Source organism: Apodemus sylvaticus, chromosome 7 (genome assembly GCF_947179515.1).
Source record: "Apodemus sylvaticus chromosome 7, mApoSyl1.1, whole genome shotgun sequence".
Taxonomy (NCBI): domain Eukaryota; kingdom Metazoa; phylum Chordata; class Mammalia; order Rodentia; family Muridae; genus Apodemus; species Apodemus sylvaticus.
The window spans coordinates 90,210,454-90,236,403 of record NC_067478.1 but is presented as its reverse complement, the minus strand read 5'-3'; the positions used below and the strand labels follow the sequence as shown (position 1 = coordinate 90,236,403).

The following is a 25,950-nucleotide window of genomic DNA, read 5'->3' as shown; positions in this document are numbered from 1 at the left end:
TACTACTGTAGTGTACTTAGTTCATAATAATTTCCTGTGTAATATAATATTTAAAGGGAAGTAGGGATTAAGAGACAGAGAAATCTAGGAGGAAAGATATGTGCACGGAGGGAGAAAGTTACTGGAACTTTTAAGCATGGTATTAAACAATGTATCAGGTGATGACTATATTTTAAGAAGTAAAATCATTTTAGTTCAGTTGACATGAATGGTTTTCTTTCTATTATTTTCGTCAGGACAATACAGATGTACTTATTCCATAGGTTTTAGATTAAGGGGATAACAATGGTTGCAGCAATGGTGTAAAACATGAAGGATACTTTTCCTTGGTCTTTGGAGATGATTGACAATGGCCAAAATTACATAAATGTGGTAGGCACTAAAAACCACAGCAGTACCAAGATAAGGGAACAATATATCAGGAAGGCTTTTTCAGTGAAATATCGATGAACATACATACAATGATGAAATAAGAAGTGAGAATAGCAAAGTTGGAGACAACATTGTAAAATGTACCAAATCATAAAATAAAAAAATTCTTTGACATAAGAACTGAAACTTAATGGGGGAAGTGAATACATTTAAAAGTGACTAAGTAAAACAGTAATTAAAAACCAATTTAAAAAGAACTTAACATAAGTGGGGTAGATTTGAAGGGTAATAAGAACATAGAAATGGTGGCTGATCATAGCTATGTTATTAAGCTGTACACAGATCATGAAACCTGTGTGAGCTGATGTAAAAACTACACCAATAATTTGTAATTCCAAAATCAGGGAACTGTAAACCTGAGGGAATATGGTCACATTGTAAACTAAAGGGTTATATATGTCAGCATAGGGATCATATGAAATTGGAGCTAACAAGTAACACTTTGCAATCATGAAATGGAGGACAAAATAGACCTGAGTCTTTTATTGAAGGTGGGAGATGGAGTTGTTTTCTATCAAAAAGTTCAAGACATGTTTTGGTTAATGACCATGGAATGGCAGAGATGAATGAAGTATATACTCCTGAGGAAATAGTACATGGGTGTATGCAAGTGGGAACTTTCCCCAATCAATGTTATATTGCCCAAGTTCCAACCACAGTGAACACATAGATTCCTATAAAAAGGAGGAAGAAGTTGTCTGTGATTCTGCCTTCTTAGAGAATTCAGTCAGAATGAACTCATGTACTCTAAACTATTGTCCTACTGGCATAGCCTATTATTCTGAAGAATGAAATGTATGTTTGTTATAGTGATTTTGTTATTGTTTTAAATTTATAATAAAATTTTCAATGGATATGATGTTTAGCTATGTATGATTTTATTCTAACCATAATTATTGAATCTATAAAAGGATATAAATCTGCTATGCAAAAAAACTTCCAATGGGAATCAATTTAGTCCTTACTCCAAAGTTCTCATTTGATTTCCATATCAACAGCCAAGTGAACACTATAGAAATATCATTTTTCCCCTTGCCATCAAGCTTGTTTTCTCGATGGCTGCATAACAGATAGTGTGTAATATTTATTTACCTCCATCTGCTGCTTACAAGAGGGTTGTCCAGAGAATATCTCACAACTGTATGATGTTATTTATACTATTTATGTGATGTTTCTCTCTGGTGGAAGACTTGGGAGGCTATTGAGCAGTTCTTCCTATTTTCTTTTGTCTCCTGTAATTCTTATCATGGAGGCAATAGCCTGGACTTCTTTGTTAGTGATTGCAACCCAGTGGTAAGCCTTAGACCTTTGGTGGTCCCTGAAAGTATCCCTGAATTTGGGTATTTAAGCCAACAATTTAATGTTTCTGTGGGACGGGATGAGTACTCTAGAGCTTCCTTTATAAAGGTGCCTCTGGTCACCCAGCATTCAAGATGGAGCTTCAGGGATGCCCTCCTCCCTATGGCTGTGATGTCTGGCAGGACTGGCTCCAGCTAGAAGGGGAAACAACCCTTAGTGCAGCCTTTTCTCTCTTCCTTAAGGCCAGGGGCTGAAAGTTTGAAATGGCACATGTGAAGGGCTTTTGTTGTTTGTAATTTTTAAAATGTAAACTTGATTGTTTTATTGCTAATTTAAAAATAAATGACTTTATATTGATTGCAAAAAAAGAAAGAAAGAAAGAAAGAAAGAAAGAAAGAAAGAAAGAAAGAAAGAAAGAAAAAGAAAGAAAGAAAGAAAGAAAGAAAGAAAGAAAGAAAGAAAGAAAGAAAGAAAGAAAGAAAGAAAGAAAGAAAGAAAGAAAGAAGTGTTCAACATCATTAGTCATTAGGGAAATGCAAATCAAAACAAGCCCGAGATTTCACCTCACACCAGCCAGAATGGCTAAGATTAAAAACTCAGGAGACAGCAGGTGTTGGCAAGGATAGAGAAAGAGGAACACTCCTCCACTGCTGGTAGGATTGCAAGATGGTACAACCACTTTGAAAATCAGTCTGGTGGTTCCTCAGAAAACTGGGCATGACATTTCTGGAGGACCCTGCTATACCACTCCTGGTCATATACCCAGAGGATTCCCCTGTATGCAATAAGGACACATGCTCCACTATGTTCATAGCAGCCTTATTTATAACAGCTAGAAACTGGAAAGAACCCAGATGTCCCTTGATGGAGGAATGGATACAGAAAATGTGGTATATTTACACAATGGAATACTACTCAGCAATTAAAAACAATGAATTCATGAAATTTGTAGGCAAATGGTTGGAACTGGAAAATATCTTCCTAAGTGAGGTAACCCAATCACAAAAGAACAGACATGGAATGCAGTCACTGATAAATGGTTATTAGCCCAGAAACTCTGAATACCCAAGACACAACTAATGTATCAAATGATTCCCAAGAAGAAGGAAGGAGAGGGCCCTGGTCCTGGAAAGGCTTGATATAGCATTGTGGGGAATTACCAGGAGAGAGAAGTTAAAATGTTTTCTAGAACACAATTTTCCACGAATACCTAAGACACTTATTAATACAATTCCTTGGTTTCATTTTCATACATGTTAACATGTGCTTCAGTTATTCTTACCTTTCAACTGCACCTTGTCTATTCCTGGAATTATTGCATTTTTTGTTTTTGATTCTTTCTTTGTCTGTTTATTTATGTTTAGCAATCCACTAAAATTAACGAAGGTAATATTATGGCTATGGTTATAAAATTTAAAGGCCCTGAGTTAAAGAAAAGAAAACCATTCTTATATATAAATAGGCACAATAAATATAATTGAGACTAAGGACATTGAGAATCTGCTAATAGTAGAGAATCTTCTATTAGAAGTTGATAAAAAAAATAAAGCAAGCTATAGAATACAAGATTCTTACAAAAACTGATTTTGTTTCACCAAATTTGCATATATAATGAAATATCATCTTTTTCTGAGAGTCTGTGGTATAACTTAAAACAGGCATGACTTGCTCTCTTGTACTATGTGTTCCATTACATATTGGTTTAACTATCTATTGGTTGAACATTCCCATGAATTTTAAGATTTTTTTTTTTAAGTTCGTGAAAAATGTTCATGAGGATTGAGAGAGCATTGCATCTCTGCAAGGTTTTTCATTCGATACTTATTTATAGAAGCTCAGGAGCTTGGGTGCAGTAGGTCTTTCCCACTTCTAATGCCTTACTTATTTCTTTATTCATAGATTTAAATTTTTTACTATAGAGATCTTTCAATTCCTAGATTTAGTATTTAAATTTCATGAAAATTATTTTTATTTATTAGTTGTTGCTTTTGTCTTGTTTTTAGGTGGTAGTGACTGAGATTTCTTTCCATAAATACCTTTTAGCTTGCTTGCCATTGGTATATACAAAGGGTTTGAAATTTTCTTAGTTAATTTGTATAGTGCCACTGTGATAAGATTACTCATTAATTCTGGAATTGTTCTGGTGGGATCTTTACTTTTATGTATAGTATTATACTGGCCGCAAGCAAAACTAATTTTCAAAGTTTCTTAATCTCTTTTATTTTCATCTTGCCATTAATTGCATTTTTTTTTTTTTTGGTTTTTTTGAGACAGGGTTTCTCTGTGTAGCCCTGGCTGTCCTGGAACTCATTCTGTAGACCAGGCTGGCTTCAAACTCAGAAATTCCCCTGCCTCTGCCTCCCAAGTACTGGGATTAAAGTCATGCGCCACCACTGCCTGGCGTAATTGCAACTTTTAGGATGTGAGGATATACTTCCATTTTTATTCTTTCTAAATATCTTTGTTGTTGTTGTTATTGCTTAATCTTTTTTTAACACTTCAGTGGTTATACCATTCCTAGTCCACCCTCCAACAATTCCTCATCTCCTTCCTCATCCCCAGTCTCCAAGAAGATGTCCCCAACTGACCCTTACCCAACCAGACCTCCTCACTCCCTGGAGCCTCAGGTCTCTTGATGGTTAAGTGGGTGCATCTTTTCTCACTGAAACGAGACCAGGTAACCCTCTACTGCATATGTGCTGGAGGTCTCATATTAGTTAGTGTATGCTGCCATGTTGGTGGCTCAGTGTCTCACAGATCTTGAGGCTCCAAGTTAGTTGAGACTGCTGGTCTTTCGATAGGGTCTCTGACTTCTGTCCATTGGCTGGGTATATGTATCTACATCTGGCTCTTTCAGCTGCTTCTTAGACCTCTTGGAGGACAGCCATGCTAGGCTCCTCTTTGTAAGCACACCATAGAACTAGTAATAAGGTCAAGCACTGGAGCCTCCCTTTGAGCTGGATCTCAATGTGGGCTAGCTACAAGACCTCCTTTCTATATTTTTGTTCCTGAACTTCTTTTAGACAGGACCAATTCTGGATCGGAGTTTGTGACTGTGGAATTACAACCCCATCCCTCCACTTGACGCCCTGTTTTTCTACTGGAGGTGAACTCTACAAGTTCCTTCTGCCCACTCTTGGGAATTTCATTTAAGGTCCCTTCCCTTGAGTCTTGAGATTCTCTCACCTCCCAGATCTCTGGTACATTCTAGAGGGTGCCCCCTGCGCCTGCACCTCCTATCTCCCAAGGATGCCTGTTTCCATCCTTTTGGTTGGCACTCAGGGCTTCACTCCTGTTTATTCCAATACTTGATCATGTTTCCATTTTATCCCAATTAACTGATTTTTCTCTGTCCCATGTGAGATTGAGGAATCCTCACTTGGGCTCTTTGGCTTGTTAACCTTCATGAGATCTGTGGATTCCATTCTGGGCATTCTGTACTTTTTGGCTAATATACACTTATTAGTGAGTACATACCATTCATGTACTTTTGGGTATAAGTTACCTCACTTAGGATGTTATTTTCTTGTTCCATCATTTGTCTGCAAAATTCATTATGTCTCCATTCTCAATACTTAAATAGTATTCCATTGTGTAAATGAACCACATTTATGTATTGATTCTTCCATTATCTATCACAAATAAGGTCGCTATGAACATAGTGAAACCTGTGCCCCTGTGGCATGGTGGAATATCTTTTGCTTATATTCCAAAGAGTGGTAGAGTTGGGTCTTCAGGTAGATCTATTACCAATTCTCTGAGGAATCTCCAGATTGATTTTCAAGTTCTTGAGTCAGATTGCAATCCAACCAGAAATAGAGGAGTATTCCTCTTTCTCCATATTCTTGCCAGCATGTGTTGTCACCTGAAGTTTTGATCTCAGCCATTTTGATTGGTGTGATGTGGAATCTTGGAGTTGTTTTGATTTGCATTTCCATGATCAATTAGGACTTTGAACATATCTTTAATTGCTTCTCAGCCATTTGAGATCCTTTTGTTGTGAATTCTCTGATTTTTTCTAGACCCCATTTTAGAATTGGGTTGTTTTATTTGTTTAGAAGTTAGCATCTTGAGTTCTTAAAATATTTGGAATATTAGCTCTCTATTAGGTGTGGGGTTAGTGAAGATTTTTACCCAATCTGTTCTTTGCTGGTTTGTCCTATTGACAATGCCCTTTGCCTTACAGAACCTTTTCCGTTTCATGAGACCACATTTATCAATTCTTGATCTCAGAGTATAAGTCATTATAGTTCCGTTTAGGATATTTCTCCCCCATTCCAATGAGTTTGAGGCTCTTTCTCACCTTCCTTGTATTAGAATCATTGTATCTGGTTTTATGTTGATCTTCTAAGTCTTGAGCTTTGTGCAAAGTCAGATATATGAATATATTTTCATTTTTTATGTAGAGACTGCCAATTAGACTAATGCCATTTATTGATGCTGCTTTCTTTTTCCATTGTATATTTTTGCTTTCTTGTCAAGGATCAAGTGTCAGTAAGTGTGGGGTTACATTTCTAGATCTTCAATTTTCTTTGAGTGAACAATCCATGCAATTTTTATGACTATTGCTCTGTAGTATATTTTGAGGTCAGGAATGGTAACTATTTTATTGTTAAGAATTATTTTGGCTATTCTGTTTTTTTTTTTTGTTTTTTTTGTTTTTATCTGAAACTGACAATTGTTCTTTCCATGTCTTTGAAGAATTGTCTTGGAATGTGGATGGTAATTGCATTGAATCTGTAGATTGCTTTCAGCAGAATGGCCATTTTTACTCTGTTAATTCTACCAGTCTATGAGCATGAGAGATCTCTTCATTTTCTGGGTCTTCTTCAAATTTCTTTCATGAGAAACCTAAAGTTCCGAGCTTTTGGGCTAATATCCTCCTATCAGGGAGTGCATAACATGTGTGGGTTTTGTGATTGGATTACCTCACTCAGGATGATATTTTCTAGCTCCATCCATTTGCCTAAGAATTTCATGAATTCATGGCTTTTAATAGCTTAATAGTACTCCATTGTGTAAATTTACCACATTTTCTGTATCCATTACTTTGTTGAGGGACATCTGGGTTCTTTCCAGTTTCTGGCTATTGTAAATAAGGCTGCTATGAACTTAGTGAAACATGTGTCCTTATTACATGTTGGAGCATCTTCTGGGTATATATGCCCAGAAGAGCTATAGCTGAGTCCTCAGTTAGTGCTATGTTACACTTTCTGAGGAACTGCCAAACTGATTTTCAGAGTGGTTTTACCAGCTGGCAATTCCACCAACAATGGAGGAGTGATCCTCTTTCTCCACATCATCTTCAGCATTTGCTCTCCCCTGAGGGTTTTTTTTTTAAATCTTGCCCATTCTGACTTGTGTGAGGTGGAATCACAGGGTGCTTTGATTTGATTTTCCCTGATGATTAAGGATGCTGAACATTTCTTTGGGTGTTTCTCAGCCACATGGCATTCCTCAGCTGAGAATTCTTTGTGTAGCTCTGTACCCCATTTTTTATTAGGGTTATTTGGTTCTCTGGGGTCTAACTTCTTGAGCTCTCTGTATATATTGGATATTACCCCTCTCTGGGATGTATGATTGGTAAAGATCTTTTCCCAATTTGTTGGTTGCACTTTTGTCCTATAGAGAGTCTCCTTTGCTTTACAGAAGCTTTGCAATTGTATGAGGTCCCATTTGTAAATTCTTGTTACAACTCACAGACCACATGAAGCTCAAGAAGAAGGAAGACCAAAGTGTGGATACATTGATCCTTATTGGAACATGGATCAAATCACCCATAACTCACAGACAACCAATAGAATAAATATAGGTTCCTCCAATGTAGCAGTTAGAGAAAGGACCCAAGGAGCTGAAGAAGTTTGCAGCCCTATAGGAGGAACAATAATATGTACCAACCAGTACCCCCCCCCCCCAGAGCTCCTGAGGACTAAACCACCAACCAAAGAATACACATGGAGGGAACCATGGCTCTAGTTGCATTTGTAGCAGAAGATGACAATTTCATACATCATGAGAGGAGAGACCATTGGTGCTGTGAAGGCTTGTTTCCCCAGAATAGGGGAATGCAAGTCAGAAAATTGGGGGGCAGGGAGCAGGGGGAAGGGAAATGGGATAGGGGATTTTTAGAGGGATAATGTGGAAAGCATATATCATTTGAAATGTAAATAAAGACAATATCTAATAAAAATGGCAATACTGATTTGTATATTTTAAAATACATTTTATTAATTTAATAAAAAATAAAATTAAAAACTAAAAAGCAAAGAAACCTAAAGGTGTAGAGATGTTATATTTTATGATACTTGTTGAGAATTTCATAGGCCTCTATTTGAATCATTTCCACCATTCTCTTTCCATAGCCCAACTTCTGCTATATTCCTCCACTGCTTCTAAAATGTATGCCCTTTTAAAAATAATTGAGGCAACCCATATATATGCATGTATGTATATATATGTATATATATATATATATGAAGATAGATAGATAGATAGATAGATAGATAGATAGATAGATAGATACACACACACACACACACACACACACACACACACACACACATACACACTTTAGATTCTGGGTCAATTTAGTCCTCCTATATGTGTATTTCAAGGAAACTGCTTTCTTTCTGTGGCTATACTAGCAGGTGGCTCATCCCTGGATGAAGCTGATTTTCTAAGTCTCAGAAGCAAATTAGTCACTAATTGCATGTCACGTTTTTTCTAGGTGTTGAACCTCGGGAATTGTCTCTCATCCTTGTTATCATGCTATCTGCTGTTGATACTGAGCTACTATTGTCTTGGACACATACTGCTGAGATTTCATAGTTGCAACTTTTCTGTCAAATGTAAAAGAGATTTTTTTAAAGCCAAATCCTGGTCCTCTGACTGGCACATTTTTTTCTTTCCCTCCATCCTCTTTAAAATTCTCTGAGCCATGAGTATCATATATTTATCAGCTGGGCCACAAAAAGTTTCCTATCTCCTAAAAGTACTGCCGTATTTCATGTGTAAAACATTTGTCCTATTCTCTCCTGTGGATGCGATGTGGTTGTAAAGTTTAGAAAGCACTTTTTTCATTCTCTTTGCTAATCCACATGTGTTTTTAGGAGAAAACTGAAGATCATTTTCACCCCTAAAGGTACTGTGGTTTATATATTCAAACAGCATTTAAGAACATCTATAGTTGATGTGGCATTTTTTTAAATAAAAGGAAACTGTTGAGGTTTTATTGTTGTTGTTGTTGCTGCTGCTGTTGCTATGTTGGCATGTGTGTTTTAATGAAGGCACTAAAAGTTCCCTGTCTCTTAAAAGTACTGCATTAGCACATGTGTAAACTGTTTGTACTAAATTCTATAATGGAATTTATGCCCACATGTGTTTTAAATATGAATGTTAATATCTTCTTGAGGGTAATTATTAGGGATCATAAAACGTTTGGGTTTAGGTCTAAGTTTAAATTTAGAGCTAAGGCTAGGGCTAATGTTAGGGTGAATGTTAGAGTTAGGGTAAGGGTAAGGATAAGGATTACAATTAAGGATAAGATTAGGGTAAAGGTAAGGTTAGGAAGAAGTATTAGGTTTAGGGTAAGGCTTAAGGTGAGGTTTAGTTAAGGTTTAAGGTGAGAGTTAGCTTAAGGGTTAGGGTTAGGGTTAGACTTAGGGTTAGACTTGAAGAAAAGGTAAGGGTAAACTAGGATTAGGGTTAGAGTAGGGTAAGGTTATGAGCTAGGGTTATAATCAGGGTTAAAGTTATACTTAGATGCAAGATTAGGTTTAGGTTTAGGGGTAGGGTTAGGTTTGGTGTATGATAGGAATAGTGGTAGCTGTAAGAGTAGGGATAGAATTTGGTTGATATGAAAATTTTATATACTATATATTATATAGAAATAAGAGTCTGATTAGAAAGAATAATGATAAAGACCTCCTGTTAGAATGTCATCCCTCATATTTATCAGTAAAAATCAACAAAAATTCCCTTTTCTTCTCTGATTCTCAGTTCTGTGATGTCATCAAGTACAAAAGTTCTAGCTTCTTTTTAAATCAAGAATTTAATAAAAATATTTGAAACACATTGTCAAGATACTAGCACAGTGAATTTTCTGAAATTTTAAAGATAACTGCAAAATGTATTACCCAAGGCAAATTATAGTGAAGATAAATGCAAAGCCAAGAGAGATATCTAATATGTAATATCTGAATTTTTTAATTTTACTTGCAGCTATACCATGTACTTATGTCATATAACAGAGTCATAAAATAATTTTATTTGGAAATTTTTACCTGAGGAATAAATAAAAGTTCTTTTTCAGTTCTACCCATTTGCCTAAGAAAGGAGAGGGGAACCAGGAAAGGGGAAATCATTTGAAATGTACTTTTCACTCATCACCTAGTAAGGAGAAACTGGTAGACTATAACAGTCTTTTATACTAATTTCCACTGATGAAGTTAGAAATATTTCTTTAGATTTTTGAGAATTTCACATGTTATGATTGCATAATATTTACAGCCTCCATCCACTTTTTCCAGGTACATCCCCTTCCCTATTCACAAAACTTTGTGTTGTCATTTTCACTCTCTTATAAAGTCCATTTTTCCCATAAGCCCTCTTCCCTCCCCCTGTTCCCCAATCAACCCCCTCCCACTTCCCTATCCTGGTATTCCCCTACACTGCTGCATTGAGCCTTTCCAGGACCAGAGGCCTCTCCTTCCTTCTTCCTGGACATCATTTGATATGTGAATTGTGTCTTGGGTATTCTGAGGTTCTGGGCTAATATCCACTTATCAGTGAGTAAGTACCATGTGTGTTCTTTTGTGATTAGGTTTTATATATTTGTTCTTATCTTCTTTATAGTACTACTCCTTACTTAGGGTCAAATATTTTTTTCAGTGTCAAAACAGATTACTCAGAATTAATTTGATATTTATAATAATATTTTATTAGTTGTATTCTTTATTTACATTTCAAATGTCCTCTTCCCTGGCTCCTCCTCCCCCAAAAATCCCATAAGCCATCTCCCCTTCTGTAATCAATTCTCCCCCACTTTCCTGTACTGGTATTCCTCTACAATAAGGCATCAAGTCTTTCCAGGACCAAGGGCCTCTCCTCCTTTTGGTGTCTATCAAGACTATCCTCTACTGCTTATGTGTCTGGAGCCATGGGTAACTCTATGCATAATCTTTGGTTGATGGATTTTTCCCTGGGAAATCTGGGCATACTGGGTGACTCATATTGTTGTTCTTCCTGTGGTGTTGCAAAATTCTTCAGCTCCTTGGGTCCTTTCTCTAGCTCCTCCATTGGGGACCATGTGCTCAGTTCAATGGTTGGCTGAGTATCCCCCTCTGTATTTGTCATGCACTAGGAGAGCCTCTCGGGTGAAAGCTATATCCAGCTCCAGTAATCCAGCACTTGTGGGCATCCACAATAGTGTCTGGGTTATGTAACTGTATATAGGATGGATCCCTCGGTGGGGTAGTCTATGGATGGTCTTTCCCTCAGACTCTGCTCCCTCAACAGAGGAATGGATACAGAAAATGTGAAGTCATTAGTATAGTAGATAACTACTTGAGCAGAACAACAATATCTCAGGCACTAAGGTAAAAGATCTTTACCAACCTTACATCTGAAGTAGGGCTAATATACAATATATATATATATATATATATATATATATATATATATATATATATATATATATATATATATAAACTCAAGCAGTTAGACTCCAGAGAGCCAAGTAAACCTATTAAAAATGTGTTACAGAGCAAAACAAAGAATTTTCACATTAGGAATATCTAATGGCTGAGAAGTACCTAAAGAAGTGTTCAACATCTTTAGTCATCAGGGAAATGCAAATCAAAACAACTCTGAGACCTCACACAGGTCAGAGTGGCTAAGATAAAGCACTCAGTAGAATTCTGGAGAGGTTGTAGAGAAAGAGGAATTCTCCTCCACTGCTGGTGGGATTGCAAGGTGGTAAAACCACTCTGTAAAACAGTCTGGCAGTTCCTCAGAAAACTGGGCATAATACTACCAGAGGACCCCACTATACCACTCCTGGGCATATACCCAGAGGATTCTGCCACATGTAATAAGGACCCATGCTTCACTATGTTTGTAGCAGCCTTATTTATAATAGCCAGAAGATGGAGAGAACCCAAATGTCCCTCAATGGAGGAATGGATACAGAAAATATGATGTATATATACACAATAGGGTACTGTTCAGCCATTAAAGACAATGAATTCATGAAATTCTTAGACAAATGGATGGAACTGGAAAATATCATCCTGAGTGAGGTAACCCAATCACAAAAGAACACTAATGGTATGCACTCACTGATAAATGGATATTAGTCCAGAAGCTTGGAATACCCAAGATATATTTCACATATCAAATAATGCCCAAGAAAGAAAAAGAACAAAGTATGGATCATTGTATCCTTTGTAGAAAGGGGAAAAATTACCCACAGAAGGAGATACAGAGACAAAGGATATTATAATATTTTTATTCTATCTTTCTCTCATTATTATGATTGAAAAGTGTGGGATTTGTTAACTTTTTCAAGTATGTTTAAATCGTATTTAAGTGTACATAAGCACTACAAACATAGCAATTTCTTAGAGTATTTTCTGCAATATACCCATTATTATGAAAAAATTTACTGGATATTATCAAATAATTTGATTAAAATTGCATCTACATAAGCCTTTTACCATTGTCAAACAATGCATAAGAGATATGTATTCAAATTAGTAAGTACGGTTACAAAATCCAGACATTATTGTGGACGTCAGCAAATATTTGCTGACATGAGCCTGATACAGTTGTCTACTGAGAGGCCCTTCCAATGTCTAACAAATACAGAAGTGGATGGTCACAGCCAACCATTGGACTGAGCACAGGGTCCCCAATGGAGGAGCTAGAGAAAAGACCCAATGTGCTGAAGGGGATTGTAGTCTCATAGGAGGAACCATGAGTACCCCCAGAGCTCCCAGGGACTAAACCACCAACCAAAGAGTACATATGCAGGGACCCATGGCTCCAACCATATATGTAGCAGAGGATGGCCTTGTCAGACATCAATAAGAGGAGAGGCCCTTGGTCCTGTGAAGGTTCGATGCCCCAGTATAGGGGAATGCCTGGATAGAGAAGTGGGAGTAGGTGGGTTAGTGAGCAGGAGTGGGGGTTGTAATAGGGGGTTTTGGAGGATAAAGGAGGAAAGGGGATAGTATTTTAAATGTAAATAAAGAAAAAAAGTATTCTATCTATTCTTAAAAATGAAAATTTGATAAAAGTATGAGACATATGGTCAAGATATTAAAGCACTTCATACTTTAAAAATTTAAAAATATATGCAAACGGTGTTACCTAGGTAAGTTCTGTTGAAGAGGAAAAAAATTAAAAACATGAGAAGTAAATAATATATAATATTTTGATTTTTAACCATTATTGGTATCTATCATATATACAGGGTCACTATTTGAAAATTTTACCTGAGAAGTAAACAAAGATACTTTTCATACATCTTCTCATTATTAATGACTAATAGAATATATGACTTTTATATTGATTTCTTAAAAATATGATGCATTATAGTTTGTAATATTTAAATCCTCTAACCATTCTTTTTATGCTCATTGCCTTCCCTATTTACATAATTTTGTGCCTTCTTTTCTTATAAAGTTCATTTTTTAGGCCTATACATAAGCACTTGAGTGTGTGGTAATCTAATGGAGTTTTGTTGATTTATCAGGGGCTATACATATCCAGAAAACTGATCCTCCGTCATTCAGAAACTATCAACTGCCGATAGTTCCTCAACTATAGATATAACTTTGTAATCATTTCCAATCTCTAGTTTGAATTTTAATCTACTTTAGTGTAAAGATATGGGGAAAAAACACAGGCAAACAAAGTTTTCAAGGGGAAACTGCTTTAGAAAACCCCAAGTCATGCTGGACTCCATTTTTTACACCTTCTTTAATGGGTTAGACCTTGTAGACCTGATACAAGGACTAAGGGCTGTTACTATTGTTATCGTTATAAATACCTACTGAAATTCTAGCCCAGAATATTGCTGAATCTCCAAGGTGAGACATTTAAAGTTCATAAAGTTTCTGAAACTGGAAGAAGATAAAAATACCCAGGAAAAAGTGCTTTCCCTGGATAGTTATAGCTATACACGTTATAGTCAAAGAGAAGTACTTAAAACTTAGAATAACTCTCATTTGCCACCAATAATGCTATGAATAATATTTAACCTCAGCTATTTTATTCAAAATCACAATGAAAATTTACCTTCAACAGTATTTATGTTTAGAGGTATTCCAATTCAGCAACATGGCTACAGTGGCTAGCATGTAGACATACCAGTAGTACACCTCTTTACTTCCAAACTGTGAAGTTAAAGGTAGTATTCGTGTTGAATAGTGATGTCTAATTCAGTGGAAGATAAGTGATCATCAGAAAAGTTTGATTGAATAGGATATGCCCACTCCCACAAGAATAAAGAGAAAAGAGAATTGACTTAAGCAAGAACAGCACACATATACATATGCATACTCACAGAGGTAGAGGGGAGAAGACAGCTTGGCTGGGAGCATTTTACAGAGGCAGGTTGAAGAGAGAAGAAGCAAGACACAGGTGAAAACAGAAGTACCCAGGTATAGAGAAGGAGCCAGAAAATTAGAACAGATTGCCAGATAGTATGAGGCAAAGTGGAGCAATTTAGTCAGAAGTGAGAGAAACTAATTTGATTCAGTCAACTGGCAGAGTTGTGAGCAAGGCAGCTGACTTAAACCAGCCTTCCTGAGTTCAGCAAGATCTAGAAATAGTACATTCAATAGTAAGTCTCATAAACTAAAAATATTGGAGGCATAGATAAAATTGTACAAGGGTAAGAAGCTACCAGGACTTTGCCTACATTAGCAGATGGGGGTAGAAAAGCTTAGACACCTTGGCAGGGCGGCGGCGGCGGCGGCGGGCGGCGGCGGGTAGCAGTGGCTGCTCCAGCTGAAGGACCATCAGCGGTGGAACCAAGGCGACACAGGGTCCAGTTAGGCCCTGCGCCCACGACCACTGACCTTCGCTGACCAGCCGGGCGGCAAGCAACTGCGGTTCTGCGGAGCCTTTCGCTGCACGGAAGCCACTTCAGAACTCGGCTTCCCACCAGTCAGGAGAGACTCACCTCCATCTTGATCCCGGGCTCCAGAGATCTGTCAGACTGAGGTACACAAACATAATCCTAGGCCCAACACTGCAGGGGTCTGAGCCAGACGGGCGTTGGCCTGCACCCAGGCCCTGGGCTGTTCGAGTGGCCATAGGGGCGCCAACCCAGCCAGAAGTTTTTTTTGCCCCGGCCGGCGCACGCGCTGCCATTTTGCCTACAGGAGCCAGAGTGCTCGGGAGGGCAGAGACTGCTAACAAGCGTAGCCTGAGGCTAACAAAACGGGGGTCTAGGCCCCAAAAGGCACAGGACTGACCCCAAGAACTGGGCGGCTTGGTGGGCCATCTGTGTGTCAACCCGCCCAGGAGGTTATTAGCACAACAGACTCTCCTGGTGCTTTCGGGGAGCACAGACGCGCACGCCCGCCATCCGGGTCACCTGGCGGACCCAAATAACAGTCATAGCCCTAGGGGAACTTTGCTCGGACCTTGGCCTCCCAGGCGTTTGCCTGGACTCAGGGCCCGGGCGACAAGGCTAACCTAGTGTGCGCCAGCCCGGTTGGGGAAATCGGCTGCCCAGCGGAGTGAGCAGAGCACAGGGGAGGTCACAGCAACATTCACCTTCGGAGCTCCCTGGGGGGTGCACACGGGTTCCACCTGGTCCACAGACACAATCTGGGGCAAGGCCTCAGGCAGAAGCCCCCAGCTCAACTCTCTCCGCTTCAGATCAGCCTGGGTGGCCGCCACATCTCCAGGTCCCTCAAGAGGATAGTGGGGGCTTCCGGGCGGCCAGCTGGGAGAAGTCGGTGTGCTCCAATAAATCCTGCGGGCCCCAGCGGGAGCCTTCAGGTGCCTGCTTCGGGATCTGAACAGCCTGGACAACAGCACCCTGTCTATAGGCAGTGCAGAGTGTAAGCTGTGCACCAGAGGCCAACGGGGAAGGGGCAGCTTGCACTGGTGAGTCCAGCACTGACAAGACCAAGTAACACCAGTGAGAGCTAGATGGCAAAAGGCAAACGCAGGAACGTCACTAACAGAAATCAAGGCAATATGGCAACATCTGAACCAAATTCTCCTCTACCAGCAAGTCCTGGATACCCCAACACACCAGTAAAACAAGATTTGGATTTAAAATCACTGGTCATGATGCTGGTACAGGAACACATGAAGGACATTCAGGAGAAAATGGATCAAAAGTTAGAAGCCCTTGCAAGGGAAACACAAAAATCATTGAAAGAAATCCAGGAGAATACAAAAGCCAACAAGGAGGAAATGCAAAAAACACTTAAAGAAATACAGGAGAACTTTGGTCAACAGGCTGAGGTCATGAAAGACGAAACACAAAAATCTCTTAAAGAAATACAGGAGAACTTTGGTCAACAGGCTGAGGTCATGAAAGAAAAAACACAAAAATCTCTTAAAGAATTACAGGAAAGCACAAACAAGCAAGTGAATGAGCTAAGCAAAACCATCCAGGATCTAAAATCAGAAGTAGAAACAACTAAGAAAACTCAAAAGGAGACAACTTTGGAGATAGAAAGCCTTGGGAAGAAATCAGGGGACAGAGATGCAAATATCAACAACAGAATACAAGAAATAGAAGAAAGAATCTCAGATGCTGAAGATTCCATAGAAACCATGGACTCAACAGTTAAAGAAAATGCAAAATGCAAAAAGCTTGTAACCCAAAATATCCAGGAAATCCAGGACATAATGAGAAGACCAAACCTAAGGATTATAGGCATAGATGAGAGTGAAGATTTACAACTTAAAGGGCCAGCAAATATCTTCAATAAAATTATGGAAGAAAACTTCCCTAACCTAAAGAGAGAGATGCCCATGAATATACAAGAAGCCTACAGAACTCCAAACAGACTGGACCAGAACAGAAATACTTCCCGTCACATAATAATCAAAACACCAAATGTTCTAAACAAAGAAAGAATATTAAAGGCAGTAAGAGAAAAAGGCCAAGTAACATATAAAGGAAGACCTATCAGAATCACAGCAGACTTTTCACCTGAGACTATGAAGGCTAGAAGGTCCTGGGCAGATCTCATGCAGACTCTAAGAGAACACAAATGCCAACCAAAACTACTATATCCAGCAAAACTCTCAATCACCATAGATGGAGAAACAAAGATATTTCACGACAAAACCAAGTTCACCCAATATCTATCCACAAACCCAGCCCTAAAAAGGATAATAGGAGGACAACACCAATACAAGGAGGGAAACTTCACCCTGAAAAAAGCAAGATAGTAACCTTTCATCAAACCCAAAAGAAGTTAAGCATTCAAATTTAAAAAATAACGTCAAAAATGATAGGAAGTAACAATCACTATTCCTTAATATCTCTTAACATCAATGGACTCAATGCCCCAATAAAAAGACACAGACTAACTGACTGGATACGTAAACAGGACCCTACATTTTGCTGCTTACAGGAAACACACCTCAGGGTCAAAGACAAACACTACCTTAGAGTAAAAGGCTGGAAGACAATTTTACAAGCAAATGGTCTCAGGAAACAAGCTGGAGTAGCCATTTTAATATCAGATAAAATTGACTTTCAACCCAAAGTCATCAAAAGAGACTCTGAGGGACACTTCTTGCTGGTCAAAGGAAAAATACAACAAGAAGAACTCTCAATCCTGAACATCTATGCTCCAAATGCTAGGGCACCCTCTTTCATAAAAGAAACTTTATTAAAACTCAAAGCACACATTGCACCTAACACAATAATTGTGGGTGACTTCAACACTGCACTTTCCTCAATGGACCGATCAGGAAAACAGAAACTAAACAAGGACACAATGAAACTAATTGAAGCTTTGGACCAATTAGATTTAACTGATATATATAGAACATTCTATCCTAAAACAAAAGAATATACCTTTTTTTCAGCATCTCATGGTACCTTCTCCAAAATCGACCATATAATTGGTCACAAGACAGACCTCAGCAAATATAAGAAGATAGAACTAATCCCATGCCTCCTATCTGATCACTATGGAATAAAAGTGGTCTTCAATAGCAACAGAAACAACAGAAAACCCACATACACGTGGAAATTGAACAATACTCTACTCAATGACACCTTGGTCAAGGAAGAAATAAAGAAAGAAATTAAAGACTTTTTAGAACACAATGAAAATGAAAACACAACATACCCAAATCTATGGGACAAAATGAAAGCAGTGCTAAGAGGAAAACTCATAGCCCTGAGTGCCTCCAAAAAGAAAATGGAGAGAGCATACATTACCAACTTAATGACACACCTGAAAGCCCTAGAACAAAAAGAAGCTATTTCACCCAGGAGGAGTAGAAGGCAGGAAATCATCAAACTCAGGGCCGAAATCAATCAAGTAGAAACAAAGAGAACCATACAAAAAATCAACAAAACCAGGAGCTGGTTCTTTGAGAAAATCAACAAGATAGATAAACCCTTAGCCAGACTGACCAAAGGGCACAGAGAAAGTATCCAAATTAACAAACTTAGAAATGAAAAGGGAGACATAACAACGGAAACTGAGGAAATCCAAAAAATCATCAGATCCTACTACAAGAGCCTGTACTCAACACAACTGGAGAATCTGGAGGAAATGGACAATTTCCTTGACAGATACCAAATACCAAAATTAAATCAGGACCAACTAGACCATCTAAACAGTCCCATAAAGCCTAAAGAAATAGAAGGAGTCCTAGAAAGTCTTCCAACCAAAAAAAGCACAGGACCAGATGGTTTCAGTGCAGAATTCTACCAGACCTTCAAAGAAGAGTTAACACCAATACTCTCCAAACTATTCCACAAAATAGAAACAGAAGGAACACTACCCAATTCCTTCTACGAAGCCACAATTACGCTGATACCAAAGCCACACAAAGATCCAACAAAGAAAGAGAACTTCAGACCAATTTCCCTTATGAACATCGATGCAAAAATACTCAATAAAATTCTTGCCAACCGAATCCAAGAACACATCAAAACGATCATCCACCATGATCAAGTAGGCTTTATCCCGGGAATGCAGGGTTGGTTCAATATACGGAAATCCATCAATACAATCCACTACATAAACAAACTCAAAGAACAAAACCACATGGTCATTTCATTGGATGCTGAAAAAGCATTTGACAAAATTCAGCATCCTTTCATGCTTAAAGTCTTGGAGAGAACAGGAATTCAAGGCCCATACCTAAACATAGTAAAAGCAATATACAGCAAACCGGTAGCCAGCATCAAACTAAATGGAGAGAAACTTGAAGCAATCCCACTGAAATCAGGGACCAGACAAGGCTGCCCCCTTTCTCCTTATCTTTTCAATATTGTACTTGAGGTACTAGCTCGGGCAATTCGACAACATAAGGAGGTCAAAGGGATACAAATTGGAAAGGAGGAAGTCAAACTATCATTATTTGCAGACGACATGATCGTCTACCTAAGTGACCCAAAGAACTCCACTAGAGAGCTCCTACAGCTGATAAACAACTTCAGCAAAGTGGCAGGTTACAAAATCAACTCAAGCAAATCAGTGGCCTTCCTATACTCAAAGGATAAGCAGGCTGAGAAAGAAATTAGGGAAATGACCCCCTTCACAATAGCCACAAACAGTATAAAGTATCTTGGGGTGACTCTTACCAAACATGCGAAAGATCTGTATGACAAGAACTTCAAGACTCTGAAGAAGGAAATGGAAGAAGACCTCAAAAAATGGGAAAACCTCCCATGCTCATGGATCGGTAGAATCAATATAGTTAAAATGGCCATTTTGCCTAAAGCACTATACAGATTCAATGCAATACCCATCAAAATCCCAACTCAATTCTTCACAGATTTAGAAAGAGCAATTATCAAATTCATCTGGAACAACAAAAAACCCAGGATAGCTAAAACTATTCTCAGCAACAAAAGAAAATCTGGGGGAATCAGTATCCCTGACCTCAAGCAATACTACAGAGCAATAGTGTTAAAAACTGCATGGTATTGGTACAGTGACAGGCAGGAGGATCAATGGAACAGGATTGAAGATCCAGAAATGAACCCACACACCTATGGCCACTTGATCCTCGACAAAGAGGCTGAAAACATCCAATGGAAAAAAGATAGCCTTTTCAACAAATGGTGCTGGTTCAACTGGATGTCAGCATGCAGAAGAATGCAAATTGATCCATCCTTGTCTCCTTGTACTAAGCTCAAATCCAAATGGATCAAGGACCTCCACATAAAGCCAGACACTCTGAAGCTAATAGAAAAGAAACTGGGGAAGACCCTTGAGGACATCGGTACAGGGAGAAAGTTTCTGAACAGAACACCAATAGCGTATGCTCTAAGAGCAAGAATTGACAAATGGGACCTCATAAGGTTACAGAGTTTCTGTAAGGCAAAGGACACCATCAAGAGGACAGATCGGCAACCAACAAATTGGGAAAAGATCTTCACCAATCCTACATCAGATAGAGGGCTAATATCCAAGATATATAAAGAACTCAAGAAGTTAGACTCCAGAAAACCGAACAACCCTATTAAAAAATGGGGGTACAGAGTTAAACAAAGAATTCTCACCTGAAGAACTTCGGATGGCGGAGAAGCATCTTAAAAAATGCTCAACTTCATTAGTCATTAGGGAAATGCAAATCAAAACAACCCTAAGATTTCATCTTACACCAGTCAGAATGGCTAAGATTAAAAATTCAGGAGACAGCAGGTGTTGGAGAGGGTGCGGAGAAAGAGGAACACTCCTCCACTGCTGGTGGGGTTGCAAATTGGTACAACCACTCTGGAAAGCAGTCTGGCGGTTCCTCAGAAAACTGGGCACCTCACTTCCAGAAGATCCTGCTATACCACTCCTGGGCATATACCCAGAGGATTCCCCACCATGTAATAAGGATACATGCTCTACTATGTTCATAGCAGCCCTATTTATAATTGCCAGATGCTGGAAAGAACCCAGGTATCCCTCAACAGAAGAGTGGATACAAAAAATGTGGTATATCTACACAATGGAGTACTATTCAGCCATTAGAAACAATGAATTCATGAAATTCTTAGGCAAATGGATGGAGCTAGAGAACATCATACTAAGTGAGGTAACCCAGACTCAAAAGGTGAATCATGGTATGCACTCACTAATAAGTGGTTATTAACCTAGAAAACTGGAATACCCAAAACATAATCCACACATCAAATGAGATACAAGAAGAAAGCAGGAGTGGTCCCTGGTTCTGGAAAGACTCAGTGAAACAGTATTTGGCAAAACCAGAACGGGGAACTGGGAAGGGGTGGGAGGGAGGACAGGGGAAGAGAAGGGGGCTTACGGGACTTTCGGGGAGTCGGGGGGGGGGGGCTAGAAAAGGGGAAATCATTTGAAATGTAAATAAATTATATCGAATAAAAAAAAAGAAAAGCTTAGACACAATTAAATTTGTGAAATATAATTACTTTTACAGATGATCATGTTTTTGTAAAGGTTTAACAGAGAAGAAAGAACATCGATGCCCTCCTAAGTGTGATTAGGAATACCACATTTTGATGAAAACATCGAATTAGAAAAACAAAATAAAACTAAATAAAATAAAATCAACAAACAAAAACCCAACTTCCTCAGTTTCTGTTGTTATATCACCCTTTTCATTTCTAGGTTTGTTAATCTGTATACTGTCTCTGTGCCCTTTGGTTAGTCTGGCTAAGGGTTTATATATCTTGTTGATTTTCTCAAAGAACCAGCTCCTGGTTTTGTTGATTCTTTGTATGGTTCTTTTTGTTTCTACTTGATTGATTTCGGCCCTGAGTTTGATGACTTTCTGCCTTTTACTCCTCCTGGGTGAAATAGCTTCTTTTTGTTCCAGGGCTTTCAGGTGTGTCATTAAGCTGTTAGTGTATGCTCTCTCCATTTTCTTTTTGGAGGCACTCAGGGCTATGAGTTTTCCTCTTAGCACTGCTTTCATTGTGTCCCAAAGATTTGGGTATGTTGTGTCTTCATTTTCATTAAGATCTAAAATGTCTTTACTTTCTTTCTTTATTTCTTCCTTGACCAAGGTATCACTGAGTAGAATATTGTTCAGTTTCCACATGTTTGTGGGTTTTCTATTGTTTTTATTGCTATTGAAGACCACTTTTTTTCCATAGTGATCTGATAGGAGGCATGGGATTAGTTCGATCTTCTTATATTTGTTGATGTCTGTCTTGTGACCTCAACAATGGACGATTTTGGAGAAGGTACCATGAGGTGATGAGAAAAGGTATATTCTTTTACTTTAGGATAGAATGTTCTATATATATATCTGTTAAATCTAATTGGTCCAAAGCTTCAGTTAATTTCACTGTGTCCCTGTTCAATTTCTGTTTTCCTGATTGGTCCATTGAGGAAAGTGTAGTGTTGTAGTCACCCACAATTATTGTGTTAGGTGCAATGTGTGCTTTGAGCTTTAGTAAACTTTCTTTTATGAATAAGGGTGCCTTTGCATTTGGAGCATAGATGTTCAGGATTGAGAGTTCTTCTTGTATTTTTCCTTTGACAACAAGAAGCATCCCTCAGAGTCTCTTTTGATGACTTTGGATTGAAAGTCAATTTTATCTGATATTAGAATGGCTACCCCAGCTTGCTTCCTGAGATCATTTGCTTGTAAAATTATCGTCTAGCCTTTTACTCTAAGGTAGTGTTTGTCTTTGACACTGAGGTGTGTTTCCTATATGCAGCAAAATATAGGGTCCTGTTTATGTATCCAGTCAGTTAGTCTATGTCTTTTTTGGGGGGCATTGATCCCATTGATGTTAAGAGATATTAAGGAATAGTTATTATTACTTCCTGTCATTTTTGATGTTATTTTTAAAATTTGATTTGTTAACTTCTTTTGTGTTTGATGAAAGAAGGTTACTATCTTGCTTTTTCCAGGGTGAAGTTTCCCTCCTTGTATTGGTGTTTTCCTCCTATTATACTTTGAAGGGCTGGGTTTGTGAATAGATATTGGGTAAACTTGGTTTTGTCATGGAAGATCTTAGTTTTTCCATCTATGGTGATTGAGAGTTTTCCTCGGTATAGTAGTTTTGGCTGGCATTTGTATTCTCTTAGAGTCTGCATGAGATCTGCCAAGGATCTTCTAGCTTTCAGAGTCTCAGGTGAGAAGTGTGGTGTAATTCTGATAAGTCTTCCTTTATATGTTACTTGGCCTTTTTCTCTTACTGCCTTTAATATTCTTTCTTTGTTTAGTACATTTGGGGTTTTGATTATTATGTGAAGGGAGGTATTTCTGTTCTGGTCCAGTCTGTTTGGAGTTCTGTAGGCTTCTTGTATATTCATGGGCATCTCTGTTTTTAGGTTAGGGAAGTTTTCTTCCATACTTTTATTGAAGATATTTGCTGGCCCTTTAAGTTGTAAATCTTCACTCTCATCTATGCCTATAATCCTTAGGTTTGGTCTTCTCATTGTGTCATGGATTTCCTGGATGTTTTGAGTTACAAGCTTTTTGAATTTTCAATTTTCTTTAACTATTGAGTCCATGGTTCCTATGGTATCTTCAGCATCTGAGATTCTTTCTTCTATCTCTTGTATTCTGTTGTTGATATTTGCATCTATGGCCCCTGATTTCTTCCCAAGGCTTTCTATCTCCAAAGTTGTCTCCCTTTGAGTTTTCTTAGTTGTTTCTACTTCCGATTTTAGATCCTGGATGGTTTTGCTTAGCTCCTTCACTTTCTTGGTTGTGCTTTCATGTAATTCTTTAAGAGATTTTTGTGTTTACATTTTCATGACCTCAGCCTGTTGACCAAAGTTCTCTTGTATTTCTTTAAGTTATTTTTGCATTTCCTCCTTATTGGCTTTTGTATTCTCCTGAATTTCTTTCAATGATTTTTGTGTTTCCCTTGTAAGGGCTTCTAACTTTTGATCCATTTTCTCCTGAATTTCTTTAAGTATGTCCTTCCAGGATGTGTTCCTCTACCAGCATCATGACCAGTGATGTTAAATCCAAATCTTGTTTTTCTGGTGTGATTGGGTATCCAGAACATGCTGTTAAAGGAGAATTGGGTTCAGATGCTGCCATATTGCCTTGATTTCTGTTAGTGGTGTTCCTGCATTTGCCTTTTGCCATGTAGTTCTCATTGCTGTTAGTTGGTCTTGTCAATGCTGGACTCACCAGTGCAAGCGGCCTCTTCCCAGCTGGACTCTGGTGCACAGATGACCTCCTGCACTGGAGGGTGCTGTGGCCTAGGCTGTTCAGATCCAAAGCAGACACCTGAAGACTCCTGCCTGTGGCCTGCTGGACTCACCAGAGCACACTGACTCCTCCCATCCTGCCTCCCGGGTGCCCCTCTGGCCTCTTGCAGGGCCTGGAGATGTGGTGTTGTAGCCCAGTCTGTTCTGGATCCTGAAGTGGAGATCTGAAGGCTCCTGCTAGAGGCCTCAGGACCAAAACTAAGTCAGGATCAAATAGATCATCTAAACAGTCCCATAACACCTGAAGAAATAAAAAGGGTCATAGAAAGTCTCCCAACCAAAATAAGGACGGGACCAGATGGCTTCAGTGCAGAATTCTGTCAGACCTTCATAGATCTAACACCAATACTCTTCAAGCTATTCCACAAAATAGAAACAGAAGGAACTCTACGCAACTCGTTCTATGAAGCCACATTTACGCTGATACCAAAACCACACAAAGATCCAACATAGAAAGAGAACTTCAGGCAAATTTCCCTTATGAATATTGATGCAAAAATACTTAATAAAATTCTTTCCAACCAAATCCAAGAACACATCAAAATGATCATCCCCCATGATCAAGTAGGTTTCATCCCAGGGATGCAGGGATGGTTCAATATAAGGAAATCCATCAATGCTATCCACTACATAAACAAACTCAAAGAAAAAAAATATGATCATCTCATTAGATGCAGAAAATGCATTTGACAAAATTCAGCATCCTTTCATGCTAAAAGTCTTGAAAAGAATAGGAATTCAAGGCCCATACCTAAACATCATTAAAGCAATATACAACAAACTGGTAGCCAACATCAAACTAAATGGAGAGAAACTTGAAGCAATCCCACTAAAATCAGGGACTAGACAAGGCTGTCCTCTCTCTCTTTATATCTTTTCAATATAGTACTTGAAGTTCTAGCTAGAGCAATTAGACAACATAAGGAGTTCAAGGGGATACAACCTGGAAAGGAAGAAGTCAAATTATCACTATTTGCAGATGACATGATAGTCTACTTAAGTGACCTGAAAACCTCCACCAGAGAACTCCTACAGCTGATGAACAACTTCAGTAAAGTGGCTGGTTATAAAATCAACTCAAGCAAATCAGTTGCCTTCCTATACTCAAAGGATAAGCAGACTGAGAAAGAAATTAGGAAAATGACACCCTTCAAAATAGACACAAACAATTTAAAGTATCTTGGTGTGACTCTAACCAAACAAGTGAAAGATCTATATGACAAGAACTTCAGCTCTCTGAAGAAGGAAATCGAAGAAGACCTCAGAAAATGGATAAATCTGCCATGCTCGTGGATTGGCAGGATTAATATAGTTAAAAATGGCTATCTTGCCAAAAGTGATCTACAGATTCAATGCAATACCCATCAAAATCCCAACTCAGTTCTTCACAAAGTTAGGAAAAGCAATTCTCAAATTCATCTGGAATAAAAAAAAAACCAAACAAACAAACAAAAAAAAAACAGGATAGCTAAAACTATTCTCAACAACAAAAGAAATTCTGGGGGAATCAGTATCCCTGACTTCAAGCAATACTACAGAGCAATAGTGTTAAAAACTGCATGGTATTGGCAGAGTGACAAACAAGTGGAACAATGGACTAAGATTGAAGATCCAGAAATGAATCCATACACCTATGGTCACTTGATCTTCGACAAAGGAACCACAAACATCCAGTGGAAAAAAAGATAGCCTTTACAACAAATGGTGCTGGATCAATTGGAGGTCAGCATGCAGAAGAATGTGAATTGATCCATTCTTATCTCCACGTACTAAACTTCACTCCAAGTGGATCAAGGACCTCCATGTAAAACCAGACACACTGAAACTAATAGAAAAGAAA

General features: G+C 38.5%; 1 pseudogene; it reads right to left on the bottom strand.

Moving 5' to 3' along the window:
• Positions 1-581: 581 nt before the first annotated feature.
• LOC127689752 (olfactory receptor 1537-like) lies at positions 582-5,976 on the bottom strand (annotated as a pseudogene).
• Between the last annotated feature and the right edge of the window lie 19,974 nt (positions 5,977-25,950).